Genomic DNA, 20,467 nt, shown 5'->3' with positions numbered 1-20,467 from the left:
AGATTCTTTTCCCGTATATGCCAGTACAGAGCACTGAGTAGAGTTCCCTGTGCTATACAGCAGGTCCATACCAATGCTTATCTATTTTATATATAGTAGTGTGTATATGTCAGTCCCATTCTCCTAATTTATCCCTCCCCCACTTATCCTCTGGTAACCATAAGTTTATCTTCTATATCCATGACTCTATTTCTGTTTTGTAAATAAGTTCTTTTCTATCGTTTTTTTTTTAGATTCCGCATGTAAGCAATATCATATGATATCTGTCTTTCTGTTTCTGACTTGCTTCACTCAGTATAACAATCTCTAAGTCCATCCATGTTGCTGAAAAACCCTTAATTGTTAAGGATAATCCTCAATTTTTTCCAGTGCCATCAGCAATTACTTCTGGAAGACATGTGATAACACTTTTTAAACAAGGATATTGAGAACAAAACTCCTGACCTGCAAACAAAAAAAAAAACCATCATTCATAGAGTGAAAACTTTGCACATCAAAGGGTGAGAACACTTGGTCTCTATCGTTTTGCACCCACTGATGACAGAGGGCAGAAGAGTTTGACTCACTAACCTTCCTTACGTACACTTCTTCCTAATGGGGTATTCCACCTAAAACTTATAAGAAGCCAGACTGCATCATGGAACACACCAATCACTATTACACATTCTGAAGCAGCAAAAGAAATAAAAATAAAAACATGATGAAATCATCCAAAGGGTTCTCTCTACATTGTTACATTAGTTTTCCTCCCATTGTGAACCCTTTTCAAACCCTGTCACTTGAAACTGTTTCTATTTTCTTCAACAACAATAAGGTTAATCTGGAGTCACACGCTCAGTAATATTACACTATCTCTTGTGCAAGTATGTAGAGATTCGAGGAGCTATGGGAGGCTATCATGAGAGGTTGCCTAGAGTAATTAGGACATTTCATTTCATGTTGGCTCTTCTCCCTAAGATGTCTGCTGTCCTCTTCTTTTTGTAGCTACTAGCATCAAGAAAGTGAGCAAGATAAGGCCTTGCCCTTCTCTTTTCCTGCCCATGAATGCACCCGTGATGAACCCCACAGGGGTTGGTGCTTCCAGAATCCCCTGAAGCTCCTGACCTTCCATGCATGGCATCACACAGAAAAAGATGGTGACGTGTATATTTGTATAGAGCATGCTATAAAATTTTTGACTCTTCCCTTCCTCATAATTCCAAAGAATAGATTTCTTTGGATTTCTGCTTAATGCTGCTGGAGGTGGTACATAAGTTGAGGGAGGTATCAGGGCACACCAAAAGAGAGGGTAACTGCACAGAAAATATAAGCAGGTACATTTCTGTGTAGTTTCAAGCAGCTTATTTCCTGTATCAACCATGGTGATATGTTGACCTTTCCTCTTTCTACTAGTAGTACAACAAACAAATATAAAGGATATTTAGGCTGCTTGTTTTATCCCCACCTCTCACAATTGACCTGCATTCACATATAGGACAATGAGGGGCCCTTAGTACCATCTTACCCAATACTGGAGAACTAGAGAATGTCCAAATTTTTCCAGGGATTATTTTCATATTCTCCAATCAGGTCTATGAAGGAATCTTACCTATTCTGTTTAATGAAGTCATATCTTGCGTGGCGCCCATCATCACTAATACTGGAAAGAAATTTGAAGGGTCTTAGATTTACCATATTTGAAATTTGAATATTTTAGCCTGACACGTTTTTTGATTTTACAAAAACATATTTTAAATGAGGCAAAAATCATTTTTATGACACAGACAGCAATAGTTTTATATTTTTATCTGTTCCACTTGCACACAAAAGTCTCATGGGGTTATGTAAAGCAGTCCTGTTGGGTGCTGTGCATGGTGCAAGTATGGATTAAAGCTTAGGAATCTTAAGCTTCAGTCACCTGAAACTTTTAAAGTAGGATGCAAGCAATACTGTCCAACATTTGAACAGAGCAAGACACTGTCTTTATTTTATTTGTCAGGTAATGAATCTGTCTTTTGCCCCAGGGAGAGAAACAACTGGCATCTTCCATCAGTGTGCTGTACAAAAATGTTTGAACAGGGCTTCCCTGGTGGTGCAGTGGTTGAGAGTCCGCCTGCCGATGCAGGGGACATGGGTTCGTGTCCCGGTCTGGGAGGATCCCACGTGCCGTGGAGCGGCTGGGCCCGTGATCCATGGCCGCTGAGCCTGCACGTCCGGAGCCTGTGCTCCGTAATGGGAGAGGCCACAACAGTGAGAGGCCCGCGTACCGCAAAAAAAAAAAAAAAAAAAAAAACGTTTGAACAGAGAGTGCAAGCAGAGGCTGATAAAAGATAAAAGATGTGAAAAAAAAGAGAGAGACCCTTGTGGCATTTACTCTTAACTTATTGCAATCTCCCATTTAAAATGTAATAATCAATCTTCTGAGGAAAAAGGCCCAAGGAAGGTTTTTGCTTTTGTGGAATAATGGGATTGTTAAAGATTTCAGGAGGTAAGAAGAATTGGTGAGAATGACCATGAGACATCAGAGAAAAGTCAGATCCATGGATGAAGTGATGTTTACCTCTGTGAATCAATGAGAGGTAGGAGCAAATGAAAAGAAAGTTGAATACAACATTTTATGAATAAATGTAACCTTTCAGCTGTCCTAGAAAAAATTAATTTTCACTATGATATAACATATTTAGTTTAGAAAGTTAACTTAAATTTAAGGCTTAATAATTAGATTTATTGAGGAAACAAAAACATCTTTGTGGTTTAGAATATATAATGTGCTCTACTACAGATAAGAAGACTACATAAATAAATAGAAATATGACTAAATAAGTAAATAAAGAGGAAAATAACAAATTAGATGTTATTAACATTAAAAACTGACAATCATCTAAAGAAAGAGGAGTGACAGAAAGAGAGAAGAACCCATATTAAGCATATATAAAAAACTCCTAAATAAGAAGTCTTCAGATGTTTAAAAAGCACAAAGTCTTCAATAAGAAGATAATGTAAGAGCAAAAATGGGGGAAATATACCAAAAGATATTTCAAAAAAGAGAGTACAGAATGTTAAGTAAACATATGAAAAGATGCTTGGCTTCTTAGTAGTCAATTAAATGAAACAAAAACAATCCTTGGAATTATCACTCAGGAACCACAAAGTTCAAATGAAAACGACAGGTATTATCAAGTTTGACAAGAATGTGTGTAATCCTTGAATCTCATTCACTGCTGCTGAGCATGAAAATTCATACAAATGTTTTGAAAATATTTAAAAGTATCTAAAAAGGTAAACACATGAAAGCTATGACTCAAAAATTTTACTACTACATGTGTACTGAACAATAATTTATACACATACCACCAAAGCTCAAGTTCTAGAATTTATATACCAGTGCTATTCTCAACAGACACAAACTAAAAATCACTCATATTTTAATACACATTGGAATAAATTACTTAGTAGTTAAATGTTTACACTATGGAATCTTATGCAACAGTGTCAATACATGATCACAACAGGCAACCATATAGGTATATTCACAAACAACGTAAGGAATAAAAAAGCCCTGTCCAAGAGTGGTTATACTGTGTCATAACATTTATATAAAATACAAAATACAGGTAAACTGATCTTTTTGTTACATACCAGAACAATAGTAAACCTTAAGGGGAGCCACTAGAATGGGACCAGTGGGCCTCTGAGTGTCTGGAAATTTTCTGTGTCTTTATCTAGAAACTAGGTATAGAGGTGTATTCAGATTCTGAATTTTCTGAAATTTGTCATTTTCATACAAACCGTGCATGTTTTTAGTTGTTTTTTATACATAACAAAAAGTAGGGCTTCCCTGGTGGCGCAGTGGTTGAGAGTCCGCCTGCTGATGCAGGGGACATGGGTTCGTGCCCCGGTCCAGGAAGATCTCACATGTCATGGAGTGGCTGGGCCCATGAGCCATGGATGCTGAGCCTGCGCGTCTGGAGCCTGTGCTCCACAACGGGAGGGGGCACAACAGTGAGAGGCTCGTGTACCCCCAAAAAAAAAGAAAAAAAGAAAAAAGTATAGACTAGGGATGGTAATTATATTAGCACTTTAATATCCATGCTTTTCAAGGTGGAAGTGAAAGATATTAAACACTTGACATTGTGATTACTTCTTAAAAGTATGCTGAAAACTTGAGATTAATAAATAAGACATACTTCATATATAATACTCAAAGAGGAGGGGTAGAGAGGAGTATTATTTTTTTTAATTTAATACAGAATAGTTAAGATAGAAAATAAAGAAAACAGACTAGGTTTAAAAAGGAGCACACTGGACTTCCTTGGTGGCACAGTGGATAAGAATTCGCCTGCCAATGCAGGGGACAGGGGTTCAAACCCTGGTCTGGGAAGATCCCACATGCCACAGAGCAACTAAGCCCGTGTGCCACAACTACTGACCCTGTGCTCTAGAGCCCGCAAGCCACAACTACTGAGCCTGCATGCCACAACTACTGATTCCCATGCACCTAGAGCCCATACTCCACAAGAAGAGAAACCACTGCAAGGAGAAACCCGTGTACCACAACAATGAATAGCCCCCGCTCGACACAACTAGAGAAAGCCCTGTGCAGCAACGAAGACCCAACACAATCAAAAATAAATAAAATTAAATCTTTTGAGTTATGAGATGACTTACTAATGTGGTTATAGTTGGAGGCCTCAGTTTCTTGCCACATGGATCTCTCCTTAGGGCTGCTTGAGTGCCCTCATGACATGGCAGCTGGCTTGCCCCAGGATGAGTGATCTAGCAGAAAACAAATCAGAAGCTGCAATGTCTTTTATGACCCACCTTTGGAAGCTGCACTTTGTCATTTCTGCAATGTCTCAATAGTTAAACACTCAACCCTTTTCAAGTGCGAGGGGCCACACAGGTGCATGAAGATTGGGAGATAATAAGGGGATGATTAGGGCCATCTTGGAGGCTGGCTACCAAAGTGGCTGACTAGCCGAAGACTGAATTTTGTTTTCTTCACATCTGAAGAGAAAATGGCCAGTGAATCCCATTGGTGGTCTTTGAGATGTACAAAAATTACCTCTTGCTCTCACCCCCAGCCATGTGGCTGAAGGGTCTTGGTGCTCCAGCCGGGTGTCAGGCCTGTGCCTCTGAGGTGGGAGAGCCAAGTTCAGGACACTGGTGTACCAGAGACCTCCAGCATCATGAAATATCAAAAGGCGAAAGCTCTCCCAGAGATCTCCACCTCAATGTGAAAACCCAGCTCCTCTCAAAGTCCAGCAAGCTCCTGCAGTTGGCATCCTATGGCAAACAGCTAGCAAGACAGGAACACAGCCCCACTCATTATCAGAGAGGCTGCCTAAAATCATAATAAGGTCACAGACACCCCAAAACACACAACTGGATGCAGACCTGCCCACAAGAAAGACAAGATCTAGCCCAACCCACCAGAACACAGGCACTAGTACCCTCCACCAGGAAGCTTACACAACCCACTGAACCAAACTTTGCCACTGGGGGCAGACACCAAAAACAACGGGACACTACAAACAAGAAGCCTGCAAAAAGGAGGTCCAAAACACAGTAAGTTAAGCAAAATGGGAAGACAGAGAAACACACAGCAGATGAAGAAGCAAGGTAAAAACCCACCATACCAAACAAATGAAGAGGAAATAGGGAAAAAGAATCCATAATGATAGTAAAGATGATCCCAAATCTTGGAACTAGAATTGAAAAGATACAAGAAATGTCTAACAAGGACCTAGAAGAACAAAAGAGCAAACAATGATGAACAACACAATAAGTGGAATTAAAAATTTTCCAGAAGGAAACAATAGCAGAGCAACTTAGGCAGAAAAATGGATAAATGACCCAGAAAAAAAATAGTGGAAATATAAAGGACAACTATCGTTCAAAAATATATTGATGTAAGGCAAAGAGGAGGACTTGAGAGTGAGGCAGAATTGCAGGAAACAGATTTCAAGAGGTAGATTGGAGTCGCCTTTAAAGCACATGAAAAGTGGCAGAACTTCGAGAATGATGCACTTGGCCAAAAAGGGCGTATGCGTTTTTTCCTGAATATATTCAGGAAAAAACGCATACGCCCTTTTTTGCCAACCAAGCAAGTGGGCAATGCAAATCCACACTACAAAGTACTCACTTCCCACCGGTCAAAAGGAACATCCGAAAAATGTGTAAAAACCAGAAAGGCAGGACAGGCCGTGGAGAACACGGAGCGTTGTTACGCTGATGGGCGGGATGTAAATTGCCAACAGCCACTCCGGAGAAGTTCATGGTGTTTCCTAAAACATCTAAACATCAGAGCTACTTAGCCTAGGGCACTTCCACTCATGGGCGTATACCTTGGGAAAACTGAAACTCAAAAAGATACAGCCACCGAAAAGTTTAGGGCTGCTCTGTTTCCAAGAAACTCGACTTTGGAACAAGTTAAATGTCGCAGGTAAGAGAAAAATGGATAAAGAAGTTGTGGTACTTACGTATGATGGAATATCACTCAGCCATGAAATCAATGTCATAGGGCCAGGAGCAGCAGAATGAGTTGATTTAGGTACGATGATTCTAAGTGAAATAAGTCACACAGAAAAAGAAACTTATCTTAAGATATCACTTATAAAGGGAATGTAAACATGGCTACACATGAACTGAAATACAAAACAGAACAGAGTCTCACATTTAGAAAACACACTTATGCCTGCTTAAGGGGAAAGGTGAGGTGGGGTGATGCATAAAACCAGAGTTTCAAATGAGCACAGGTACCGTTCCATAAACCAAATATATAATAGAAAAGACTTACTCTTTGCTCAGTGAACTGGACTCAACACCCCCTATTCACCGCAGAGGAATATATCTGACACTAAGGATCTTAAAACCTATGTATTGATATGTCTCCGTAAGGGAATCAAGTGTGTGTAGAGTGGCATAAACACAGCAGTGAAAATCAGCTCAACCCCATTATAAAAATAAATTTCAAAAACAAAACACAAAACAACGATATTCTTACAAAATTCATTCAGGGGCTCTGAGGCAACCTGGATTAACCAAATCTACACCTACAGCTGAATGAGACATAAGCCTAGATCGTTGGGGCTGAGAGGATTGGTGAGGTTGCGTGACCAAATACAGACCCTTTAAAGCAATACTGCGTGCTACCCATTCCATGGGTCCCAACTCTCCAGGTTTAAGGGAATCTTACTGCAGATAAAACACGCTTGGATAAGTCAGAGGATGGTACACCATGTGATCGGGAAAGATTTCTAAAACGCACCTCATTTTTCCTCTCCTGGTGCTCAGGTTCGCCATTCCAGCTGCTTTACTATCAATCTCCGCACTTGGAGAGTCAACGCCTTTAACCTCCTGTTTTGCACAGTTTGCAATTTGTACAGAGGATGCACGGGAAGAGGGGGGAACCAATGAGAGATTAGCTGTAGGCATTTGGATGGGCACATGTCTCTCTAATTTCCCATCAGGAAGAATTAACCAAAGGCTCAGCCTGCCGCTCTGTAACCAGAATAATGCCTGAAGCAATCCTGCAGTTTTGCGGCCAGGTCACAAAAAAGCAAGTTGAAAAATGGAGCTCAGGGCCACTGCATTTCACAAATCTGCAGAGTTATAAAGGACAACAATCGTCCAAAAATATATTGAGGGAAGGCAACGAGGAGGACTTGAAAGCGAGGCAGAATTGCAGGAAACAGATTTCAAGAGGTAGATTGGAGTCGCTTTTAAGCACATGAAGAGCAACAGAACTTCGAGAATGATGCACTTGGCCAAAAAGCGCATATGCGTTTTTTTCTGAATATATTCAGGAAAAAACGCATACGCCCTTTTTGGCCAACCAAGCAAGCGGGCAATGCAAATCCACACTACAAAGTACTCTCACTTCCCACCGGTCAAAAGGGACATCCGAAAAATGTGTAAAAACCAGAAAGGCAGGACAGGCAGTGGAGAACAGGGAACGTTGTTACGCTGCTGGGCGGGATGTAAATTGCCAATAGCCACTCCGGAGAAGTGCATGGTGTTTCCTAAAACATCTAAACATCAGAGCTACTTAGCCTAGGGCACTTCCACTCATGCGCGTATACTTTGGTAAAACTGAAACTCCACAAAACACAGCCACCCCAAAGTTTAGGGCTGCTCTGTTTACAAGAACCTCGACTTCGGTACACTTTATATATCCCAGGAAACAGAAAAGTGGATAAAGAAGTTGTGGTACTTACGCACAATGGAATATCACTCAGCCTTGAAATCAATGTCATAAGGCCAGTAGCAGCAGAATGAGTTGATTTAGGTTCGATGATTCTAAATGAAATAAGTCACACAGAAAAAGAAACTATTCATAAGGTATCACTTATAAAGGGAATGTAAACATGGCTACACATGAACTGAAATACAAAACAGGACAGAGTCTCACATTTAGAAAACACACTTATATCTGCTTAAGGGGAAAGGTGAAGTGGGGTTATGCATACAACCAGAGTTTGAAATTAGAACAGGTACCGTTCCATAAACCAAATATGTAATAGACAAGACGTACTTCTTGCTCAATGAACTGGACTCAACACCCCCTATTCACCGCAGAAGAATATATCTCACTAGTGAGTATCTTAAAACCTATGTATTGATACGTCTCCGTAAGGGAAACAACTGTGTGTAGAGTGGCATAAACACGGCAGTGAAAATCAGCTAAACCCAATTATAAAAATAAATTTCAAAAACAAAGCACAAACACAGCGAAATTCTTACAAAATTCATTCAGGGGCTCTAATGAAACCTTGATTGACGTCATCTACATCCACAGCTGGATGAGACATAAGACTGGACACTCGGGGCTGAGAGGATTGGTGAGGTTGCGTGAGCAAATGCAGACCCTTTAAAGCAATACTGCGTGCTACCCATTCCATGGGTCCCAACTCTCCAGGTTTAAGGGAATCTTACTACAGCTAAAACATGCGTGGGAGACCCAGTGGATGGTACACCGTGTGATCGGGAAAGGTTTCTAAAACGCACCTTATTTTTCCTCTCCTGGTGCTTGGGTTCACCATTGCAGCCTCCTTAATCTCAATCTCCCCACTTGGGGAGTCAGAGCCTTTAACTTCCTGTTTCGCACCGTTTGCAAATTCTGCAGAGGATGAACGGGAAGAGGGGGAACCAACGAGAGACCAGCTGTTGGCATTTGGACGGGTACATGTCACTCTAATTTCCCACCAGGAAGAAGAATTAACCAAAGGCTAAGCCTGGCGCCCTGGAACAAGAATAGGGCCTGAAGCAATCCTGTGGTTTTGTGGACAGCTCACAAAAAAGCGAGTTGAGAAATGAAGCTCAGGGCCACTGAAATTCACAAACCTGAAGAGTTATAAAGGACAACTAACGTCCAAAAATATATTGAGGGAAGGCAAGGAGGAGGACTTGGAAGCGAGGCAGAATTGCAAGAAACAGATTTGAACAGGTAGATTGAAGTCGCCTTTAAAGCACATGAAAAGGGGCAGAACTTCGAGAATGATGCACTTGGCTAAAAAGGGCGTATGCGTTTTTTCCTGAATATATTCAGGAATAAACGCATACGCACTTTTTGCCCAACCAAGCAAGCAGGCAATGCAAATCCGCACTACAAACAAGTCTCACTTGCCACCGGTACAAAGGGACATCCGAAAAAAGTGTAAAAACCAGAAAGGCAGGACAGGCCGTGGAGAACAGGGAGCCTTGTTATGCTGATAGGCGGGATGTAAATTACCAACAGTCACTCGGGAGAACTGCATGTTTCCTAAAACATCTAAACAACAGAACTACAGAGCCCAGGACACTTCCACTCATAGGCGTATACCTTTGGAAAACTGAAAATCAACAAGAAACAGCCACCTCAAAATTTAGGGCTGATCTGTTCACAAGAACCTCAACTTCAGTACACCTTAAATATCCCAGGAAACAGAAAGGTGGATAAAGAAGTAGTGGTACTTACGTACGATGGAATATCACTCAGCCATGAAATCCATGTCATAAGGCCAGTAGCAGCAGAATGAGTTGATATAGGTACGCTGATTCTAAGTGAAATAAGTCACACAGAAGAAGAAACTTACCATAAATAACACTTATAAAGGGAATGTAAACATGGCTACACATGAACAGCATTACAAAACAGGACAGAGTCTCACATTTAGAAAACACTCTTCTGCCTTCTTAAGGGGAAAGGTGAGGTGGGGTGATGCATAAAACCAGAGTTTGAAATTTTTCCTGAATATATTCAGGAAAAAACGCATACGCCCTTTTTGTCCAAGTGCATCATTGTCGAAGTTCTACAGCTTTTCATGTGCTTTAAAGGCGATTCCAATCTTCCTCTTGAAATCTGATTCCTGCAATTCTGCCTCACTTTCAAGTCCTCCTCGTTGCCTTACCTCAATATATTTTTGGACGTTAGTTGTTCTTTATAACTCTGCAGGCTTGTGAATTGCAGTGCCCCTGAGCTCCATTTTTCAACTCGCTTTTTTGTGAGCTTGCTTCAAAACCGCAGGATTGCTTCAGTCCCTCTTCTGGTTCCAGGGCAGCAGGCTGTGCCTTTGATTAATTCTTCTTCCTGATGGGAAATTAAAGTGACATGTGCCTGTCCAAATGCAAACAGGTAGTCTCTCATTTGTTACCCCTCTTCCCGTGCATCCTCTGCACAAATTGCAAACTGTGCGAAACTGGAGGTTAAAGGCACTGACTCCCCAAGTGGGGAGATTGATAATAAAGCAGCTGCAATGGCGAACCCAAGCACCAGGAGAGGAAAAATGAGGTGCGTTTTAGAAACCTTTCCCGATCACACGGTGTACCATCCACTGGGTCTCCCACGTATGTTTTAGCTGTAGTAAGATTCCCTTAAACCTGGAGAGTTGGGACCCATGGAATGGGTAGCACACAGTATGGCTTTAAAGGGTCTGCATTTGCTCACACAACCTCACCAATCCTCTCAGCCCCAAGTGTCCAGCCTTATGTTTCATCCAGCTGTGGGTGTAGATGTGGTCAATCCAGGTTGCATAGAGCCCCTGAACGAATTTTGTAATAATTTCACTGTTTTTGTGCTTTGTTTTTGAAATTTATTTTTATAATTGGGTTTAGCTGATTTTCACTGCCGTGTTTATGCCGCTCTAAACACACATGATTCCCTTACGGAGACATATCAATACATAGGTTTTAAGATTCTTACTAGTCAGATATATTCCTCTGTGGTGAATAGGGGGTGTTGAGTCCAGTTCATTGAGCAAGGAGTAGGTCTTGTGTATTACATATTTGGTTTATGGAACGGTACCTGTGCTCATTTCAAACTCTGTTTTTTTTTTTTTTGTTTGTTTGTTTTTTACATCTTGATTCGAGTATAATTGCTTAACAATGGTGAGTTAGTTTCTGCTTTATAACAAAGTGAATCAGTTATACATATACATATATTCCTATATGCCCTCCCTCCTGCATCTCCCTCCCACCCTCCCTATCCCACCCCTCCAGGCGGGCACAAAGCCCCGATCTGATCTCCGTGTGCTATGCGGCTGCTTCCCACTAGCTCTCTACCTTACATTTGGTAGTGTATATATGTCCATGTCTCTCTCTCACTTTGTCACAGCTTCCCCTTCCCCTTCCCCCATATCCTCAAGTCCATTCTTTAGTAGGTCTGTGTCTTTATTCCTGTCTTACCCCTAGGTTCTTCATGACATTTTTTCCCTTTAATTCCATATATGTGTTAACATACGGTATTTGTCTTTCTCTTTCTGACTTACTTCACTCTGTATGACAGACTCTAGGTCTATCCACCTCATTATAGCTCAATTTCATTTCTTTTTATGGCTGAGTAATATTCCATTGTATATATGTGCCACATCTTCTTTATCCATTCATCCGATGGTGGACACTTTGCTTGCTTCCATGTCCTGGCTATTGTGAATAGGGCTGCAATGAACATTTTGGTACATGAATCTTTTTGAATTATGGTTTTCTCAGGGTATATGCCCAGTAGTGGGATTGCTGGGTCATATGGTAGTTCTATTTGTAGTTTTTTAAGGAACCTCCATACTGTTCTCCAGTGGCTGTACCAATTCACATTCCCACCAGCAGTGCAAGAGTGTTCCCCTTTCTCCACACCCTCTCCAGCATTTATTGTTTCTAGATTTTTTGATGATGGCCATTCTGACTGCTGTGAGATGATATCTCATTGTAGTTTTGATTTGCATTTCTCTAATGATTAAACATGTTGAACATTCTTTCATGTGTTTGTTGGCAGTCTGTATATCTTCTGTGGAGAAATGTCTATTTAGGTCTTCTGCCCATTTTTGGATTGGGTTGTTTGTTTTTTTGCTATTGAGCTGCATGAGCTGCTTATAAATTTTGGAGATTAATCCTTTGTCATTTGCTTCATTTGAAAATATTTTCTCCCATTCTGAGGGTTGTCTTTTCGTCTTGTTTATGGTTTCCTTTGCTGTGCAAAAGCTTTTAAGTTTCATTAGGTCCCATGTGTTTATTTTTGCCTTTATTTCTATTTCTCTAGGAGGTGGGTCAAAAAGGATCTTGCTGTGATTTATGTCATAGAGTGTTCTGCCTATGTTTTCCTCTAAGAGTTTGATAGTGTCTGGCCTTACATTTAGGTCTTTAATCCATTTTGAGCTTATTTTTGTGTATGGTGTTAGGGAGTGATCTAATCTCATACTTTTACATGTCCCTGTCCAGTTTTCCCAGCACCACTTATTGAAGAGGTTGTCCTTTCTCCACTGTACATTCCTGCCTCCTTTATCAAAGATAAGGTGACCATATGTGCGTGGGTTTATCTCTGGACTTTCTATCCTGTTACATTGATCTATCTTTCTGTATTTGTGCCAGTACCATACTGCTTTGATTACTATAGCTTTGTAGTATAGTCTGAAGTGAGGGAGCCTGATTCCTCCAGCTCCATTTTACGTTCTCAAGATTGCTTCGTCTATTCGGGGTCTTTTGTGTTACCATACAAATTGTGAAAAACATTTTCTATTTCTGGGAAAAATGCCAGTGTTAGTTTTATAGGGATTGCATTGAATCTGTAGATTGCTCTGGGTAGTAGAGTCATTTTCACAATGTTTATTCTTCCAATCCAAGAACATGGTGTATCTCTCCATCTATTTGTATCATCTTTAATTTCTTTCATCAGTGTCTTATAATTTTCTGCATACAGGTCTTTTGTCTCCTTAGGTAGGTTTATTCCTAGATAATTTATTCTTTTTGTTGCAATGGTAAATGGGAGTGTTTTCTTGATTTCACTTTCAGATTTTTCATCATTAGTATATAGACATGCCAGAGATTTCTGTGCATTAATTTTGTATCCAGCTACTTTACCAAATTCATTGATTAGCTCTAGTAGTTTTCTGGTAGCATCTTGAGGATTCTCTATGTATAGTATCATGTCATCTGCAAACAGTGACAGTTTTACTCCTTCTTTTCCTATTTGGATTCCTTTTATTTCCTTTTCTTCTCTGATTGCTGTGGCTAAAACTTCCAAAACAATGTTGAATAAGAGTGGTGAGAGTGGGCAACCTTGTCTTGTTCCTGATCTTAGTGGAAATGGTTTCATTGTTTCACCATTGAGTATGATGTTGCCTGTGGTTTTGTCATATATGGCCTTTATTATGTTGAGGAAAGTTCCCTCTATGCCTACTTTCTGCAGGGTTTTTATCATAAATAGGTGTTGAATTTTGTCAAAAGCTTTCTCTGCGTCTATTGAGATGATCATATGGTTTTTCTCCTTCAATTTGTTAATATGGTGTATCACACTGATTGATTTGTGTATATTGAAGAATCCTTGCATTCCTGGAATAAACCCCACTTGATCATGGTGTATGATCCTTTTAATGTGTTGTTGGATTCTGTTTGCTAGTATTTTGTTGGGGATTTTTCATCTATGTTCATCAGTGATATTGGCCTATAGTTTTCTTTCTTTGTGACATCCTTGTCTGGTTTTGGTATCAAGGTGATGGTGGCCTCGTAGAATGAGTTTGGGAGCGTTCCTCCCTCTGCTATATTTGGAAGAGTTTGAGAAGGATAGGTGTTAACTCTTCTCTCAATGTTTGATAGAATTCGCCTGTGAAGCCATCTGGTCCTGGGCTTTTGTTTGTTGGAAGATTTTTTTTATCACAGTTTCAATTTCAGTGCTTGTGATTGGTCTGTTCATATTTTCTATTTCTTCCTGGTTCAGTCTTGGGAAGTTGTGCATTTCTAAGAATTTGTCCATTTCTTCCAGGTTGTCCATTTTATTGGCATAGAGTTGCTTGTAGTAATCTCTTGTGACCTTTTGTATTTCTGCAGTGTCAGTTGTTACTTCTCCTTTTTCATTTCTAATTCTATTGATTTGAGTCATCTCCCTTTTTTTCTTAATGAGTCTGGCTAATGGTTTATCAATTTTGTTTATCTTCTCAAAGAACCAGCTTTTAGTTTTATTGATCTTTGCTATCGTTTCCTTCATTTCTTTTTCATTTATTTCTGATCTGATTTTTATGATTTCTTTCCTTCTGCTAACTTTGGGGTGTTTTTGTTCTTCTTTCTCTAATTGCTTTAGGTGCAAGGTTAGGTTGTTTATTCGAGATGTTTCCTGTTTCTTAAGGTGGGATTGTATTGCCATAAACTTCCCTCTTAGAACTGCTTTTGCTGCATCCCATAGGATTTGGGTCGTCGTGTCTCCATTGTCATTTGTTTCTAGGTATTTTTTGATTTCCTCTTTGATTTCTTCAGTGATCACTTCGTTATTAAGTAGTGTATTGTGTAGCCTCCATGTGTTTGTATTTTTTACAGATCTTTTCCTGTAATTGATATCTAGTCTCATAGCATTGTGGTCGGAAAAGATACTTGATACAATTTCAATTTTCTTAAATTTACCAAGGCTTGATTTGTGACCCAGGATATGATCTATCCTGGAGAATATTCCATGAGCACTTGAGAAAAATGTGTATTCTGTTGTTTTTGGATGGAATGTCCTATAAATATCAATTAAGTCCATCTTGTTTAATGTATCATTTAAAGCTTGTGTTTCCTTATTTATTTCCATTTTGGATGATCTGTCTGTTGGTGAAAGTGGGGTGTTAAAGTCCCCTACTATGAATGTGTTATTGTCGATTTCCCCTTCTATGGCTGTTAGTACTTGCCTTATGTATTGAGGTGCTCCTATGTTGGGTGCATAAATATTTACAATTGTTATATCTTCTTCTTGGATTGATCCCTTGATCATTATGTAGTGACATTCTTTGTCTCTTCTAGTAGTCTTTATTTTAAAGTATATTTTGTCTGATATGAGAATTGCTACTCCAGCTTTCTTTTGGTTTCCATTTGTATGGAATATCTTTTTCCATTCCCTTACTTTCAGTCTGTATGTGTCTCTAGGTCTGAAGTAGGTCTCTTGTAGACAGCATATATATGGGTCTTGTTTTTGTATCCATTCAGCCAATCTGTGTCTTTTGGTGGGATCATTTAGTCCATTTACATTTAAGGTAATTATCGATATGTATGTTCCTATTCCCATTTTCTTAATTGTTTTGTGTTCGTTATTGTAGGTCTTTTCCTTATGTTGTGTTTCTTGCCTAGAGAAGTTCCTTTAGCATTTTTTGTAAAGCTGGTTTGGTGGTGCTAACTCTCTCAGCTTTTGCTTGTCTGTAAAGGTTTTAATTTCTCCATTAAATCTGAATGAGATCCTTGCTGGGTAGAGTAATCTTGGTTGCAGGTTTTTCTCCTTCATCACTTTAAATATGTCCTACCAGTCCCTTCTGCCTTGCAGAGTTTCTGCTGAAAGGTCAGCTCTTAACCTTATGGGGATTCCCTTGTATGTTATTTGTTGTTTTTCCCTTGCTGCTTTTAATATTTTTCTTTGTATTTAATTTTTGATAGTTTGATTAATATGTGTCTTGGTGTGTTGCTCCTTGGATTTATGCCGTGTGGAACTCTCTGTGCTTCCTGGACTTGATGGACTATTTCCTTTCCCATGTTGGGGAAGTTTTTAACTATAATCTCTTCAGATATTTTCTCAGTCCTTTTGTTTTCCTCTTCTTCTTCTGGGACCCCTATAATTCAAATTTTGTTGCATTTAATATTGTTCCAGAGGTCTCTGAAACTGTCCTCAATTCTTTTCATTCTTTTTTCTTTATTCTGCTCTGAGGTAGTTATTTCCACTATTTTATCTTCCAGGTCACTTATCCGTTCTTCTGCCTCAGTTATTCTGCTATTGATCCCATCTAGAGTATTTTTAATTGCATTTATTTTGTTGTTCATCATTGCTTGTTTCATCTTTAGTTCTTCTAGGTCCTTGTTAACTGTTTCTTGCATTTTGTCTATTGTATTTCCAAGATTTTGGATCATCTTTACTATCATTATTCTGAATTGTTTTTCAGGTAGACTGCCTATTTCCTCTTCATTTGTTAGGTCTGGTGGATTTTTATCTTGCTCCTTCACCTGCTGTGTGTTTTTCTGTCTACTCATTTTGCTTATCTTACTGTGTTTGGGGTCTCCTTTTTGCAGGCTGCAGGTTCGTAGTTCCCGTTGTTTTTGGTGTCTGTCCCCAGTGGCTAAGGTTGGTTCAGTGGGTTGTGTAGGTTTCCTGGTGGAGGGGACTAGTGCCTGTGTTCTGGTGGATGAGGCTGGATCTTGTCTTTCTGGTGGGCAGGTCCACGTCTGGTGGTGTGTTTTGGGGTGTCTGTAGACTTTTTATGATATTAGGCAGCCTCTCTGCTAATGGGTGGGGTTGTGTTCCAGTCTTGCTAGTTGTTTGGCATAGGGTGTCCAGCACTGTAGCTTGCTGGTCGTTGAGAGAAGCTGGGTGCTGGTGTTGAGATGGAGATCTCTGGAAGATTTTCACCGTTTGATATTATGTGGAGCTGGGAGGCTCTTGTGGACCAATGTCCTGAAGTTGGCTCTCCCACCTCAGAGGCACAGCACTGACTCCTGGCTGCAGCACCAAGAACCTTTCATCCACTAGGCTCAGAATAAAAAGGAGAAAAAGTAGAAAGAATTAGTAGGAGTAGAAAGAGAAAGAAAGAAAGAATGAATGAAGGGAGGGAGGAATGGAGGGAGGGAGGAAGGAGGGATGGAAGGAGGGAAGAAAATAAAGTATGATAAAATTTAATAAATTTATTAAAATAAAAAATAATTATTAAGAAAGAAAAATGGACAGATAGAATCCTGGGAAAAATGGTGGAAGCAAAGCTGTACAGACAAAATCTCACACAGAAGCATACACATACACACAAAAAGAGGAAAAGGGGAAAAAATCATAAATCTTGCTCTCAAAGCCCACCTCCTCAATTTGGGATGATTTGTTGTCTATTCATGTATTCCACAGATGCAGGGTACATCAAGTTGATTCTGAAGCTTTAATCCGCTGTGTCTGAAGCTGCTGGGAGAGATTTCCCTTCCTCTTCTTTGTTCTCACAGCTCCCGGGTCCCAACTTTGGATTTGGCCCCGCCTCTGCGTGTAGGTCGCTGGAGGGCGTCTGTTCTCCGATCAGACAGGACAGGATTAAAGAAGCAGCCACTTCGGGGACTCTGGCTCACTCAGGCCGGGGGGGAGGAAGGGGCACAGAATGTGGGGCGAGCCTGCTGCGGCAGAGGCCGGCCTGACGTTGCACCAGCCCGAGGCGTGCCGTGAGCTCTCCCGGGGAAGCCGTCCCTGGATCCTGGGATCCCATCAGTGGCGGGCTGCACAGTATCCCCGGAAGCAGGGCATGGACAGTGACCTGTGCTCGTACACAGTCCTCTTGGTGGCGGCAGCAGCAGCCCCAGCGTCCCACACCCGTCTCTGGGGTCCGCGCTTTCAGCTGTGGCTCGTGCCCGTCTCTGGAGCTCCCTTAAGCAGCATTCTTAATCCCCTCTCCTCGCGCACCAGGAAACAAAGAGGGAAGAAAAACGTCTCTTGCCTCTTCGGCAGGTCCACACTTTTTACCAGACTCCCTCCCGGCTAGCTGTGGCGCATTAGCCCCTTCAGGCTGTGTTCATGCTGCCAGCCCCAGTCCTCTCCCTGCGCTTGGACTGAAGCCTGAGCCTCAGCTCCCAGCCCCGCTCGCCCCGGCAGGCGAGCAGACAAGCCTCTCGGGCTGGTGAGTGCTGGTTGGCACTGATCCTCTGTGCGAGAATCTCTCCGCTTTGCCCTCTGCAACCCTGTTGCTGTGCTCTCCTCCGTGACTCGGAAGCTTTCCCCCTCCACCACCCGCAGTCTCTGCCCATGAAGGGGTTTCCTAGTGTGTGGAAACATTTCCTCCTTCACAGCTCCCTCCCACTGGTGCAGGTCCTGTCCCTATCCTTTTGTTTCCGTTTATTCTTTTTTCTTTTGCCCTACCCAGGTACGTGGGGAGTTTCTTTCCTTTTGGGAGGTCTGAGGTCTTCTGCCAGCGTTCAGTAGGTGTTCTGTAGGAGTTGTTCCACGTGTAGATGTATTTCTGGTGTATCTGTGGGGAGGAAGGTGATCTCCGCGTCTTACTCTTCCACCATCTTCGAGAATCGTCCCAAACTCTGGTTTTATGCATCACCCCACCTCACCTTTCCCCTTAAGCAGGCAGAAGAGTGTTTTCTAAATGTGAGACTCTGTCCTGTTTTGTAATGCTGTTCATGTATAGCCATGTTTACATTCCTTTTATAAGTGATATCTTATGATCAGTTTCTTTTTCTGTGTGACTTATTTCACTTAGAATCATTGTACCTAAATCAACTCATTATGTTGCTACTGGCCTTATGACACTGATTTCATGGCTGAGTGATATTCCATCGTACGTAAGTACCACAACTTCTTTATCCACTTTTGTTTCCTGGGATATGTAAGGTGTACCGAAGTCGAGGTTCTTGTAAACAGATCAGCCCTAAATTTTGGGGTGGCGGTGTCTTGTTGATTTTCAGTTTTCCAAAGGTATACGCCCATGAGTGGAAGTGCCCTAGGCTCTGTAGATCTGTTGTTTAGATGTTTTAGGAAACACCATGCACTTCTTCAGAGTGGCTGTTGGCAATTTACATCCCACCCATCACATTCCTGTGAGGATGCTTAGCATACACAGTGCTATTTTCCCCTCCCTGTTGGCTTCATCTGTTCTCTCTGCTGCTGTAACAATAAGAGCCCAGTGTTGTTAGCACGCGAAGAACTTTGTCTCTGAAAGGCTCTGTTGGCATGGACAAATGAGTGCCAATTTTCGAGTCGTTTAATCCTGAATCCCAAGTTTGAACCTGAGTCTGTTTCATCAAGTGAACATGAGATAGTGCCCATCCCCACCACCGTAAGGCTGCCATAAGGATTAACTATGTAGGAAGTCCTCAGTAGTGCAAAAGGTGCTAACAAGCTTTCTTATAACATTAGTCCTAGCTATGGAGGAATTCAAAGTGCAAGGGCAAAATATTCTTTGTTCACCTTCAGGCAAGGTCCCATTGACAACCCAGCCTTAAAGAAAAGCATTGGCCCAGAGGAGGCAGGTGACCTAGGCAGAGCTGGGAAGGGGCTGCTGGGACCAGACAGGAAACAAAACATAGAGCCCTATTTTCCTACTGTTAGATGGAGCCTGAATGTGCTTCTGCAGGCGATGCTGCACTGCTGCACTGTGGGATGTAGGAGAAAAGGGCAAATGTGAACTGTGGGTGGGGTTGAGCTGAAAATACCGTTTGTTGCCAAGAAAACATCAGGAAGAATTCATAAGTCTACGGTACTGATTTCAGGAACTCTGAGAATGAAGCCTGTTCTCTCCTTGAGTTTCCTACGGCCTCCACTGTGCTTAGACTATTCACTACACACCAGCACCACCAATACAGAAGAAAACTTGTGCACATGTGTCAATGCCACTCACTGTAAACAAGCAAGGAGGATACAAGCCATGTGGCTTCCAACCATGCAATGCTGCAACACTGTGATTTTACCTGCTGAATAAAGAAACCTAGAAAGTTTGGCCACCCAAGGAAGAGATGTTACAAGAGTGGCAGCCACAGATACCACTTCTCTTTGAAAAGCTCAGTGCTCAAACAGAAGGCTGCCAGCATTCAACAGCAGTCTTAGAACACTGAGGAAGATGAGCAGACACCTCTAATCCTAATCAGTAAGACTAGAAGAGTAAAATCCTCAGCTGACATGGCATCTATACACAACTCATTCATAACCCTTGGAGTCAGAGGGGTTTCTTCCATTAACTTTATTTTTTTATTTTACAAATTTAATCAGTTATACATATACATATGTTCCCATATCCCCTCCCTTTTGCGTCTCCCTCCCACCCTCCCTATCCCACCCCTCCAGGCGGGCACAAAGAACCGAGCTGATCTCCCAGTGCTATGCGGCTGCTTCCCACTAGCTATCTACCTTACGTTTGGTAGTGTATATATGTCCATGCCGCTCTTTCACTTTGTCACAGCTTACCCTTCCCCCTCCCCATATCCTCAAGTCCATGCTCTAGTAGGTCTGTGTCTTTATTCCTGTCTTACCTCTATGTTCTTCATGACATTTTTTTTTCTTAAATTCCATATATATGTGTCAGCATACAGTATTTGTCTT

This window comes from Mesoplodon densirostris, chromosome 5 (assembly GCF_025265405.1).
Source record: "Mesoplodon densirostris isolate mMesDen1 chromosome 5, mMesDen1 primary haplotype, whole genome shotgun sequence".
Lineage (NCBI taxonomy): Eukaryota > Metazoa > Chordata > Mammalia > Artiodactyla > Ziphiidae > Mesoplodon > Mesoplodon densirostris.
The sequence above is the reverse complement of the archived record's forward strand: the minus strand, read 5'-3'. Positions refer to the sequence as shown.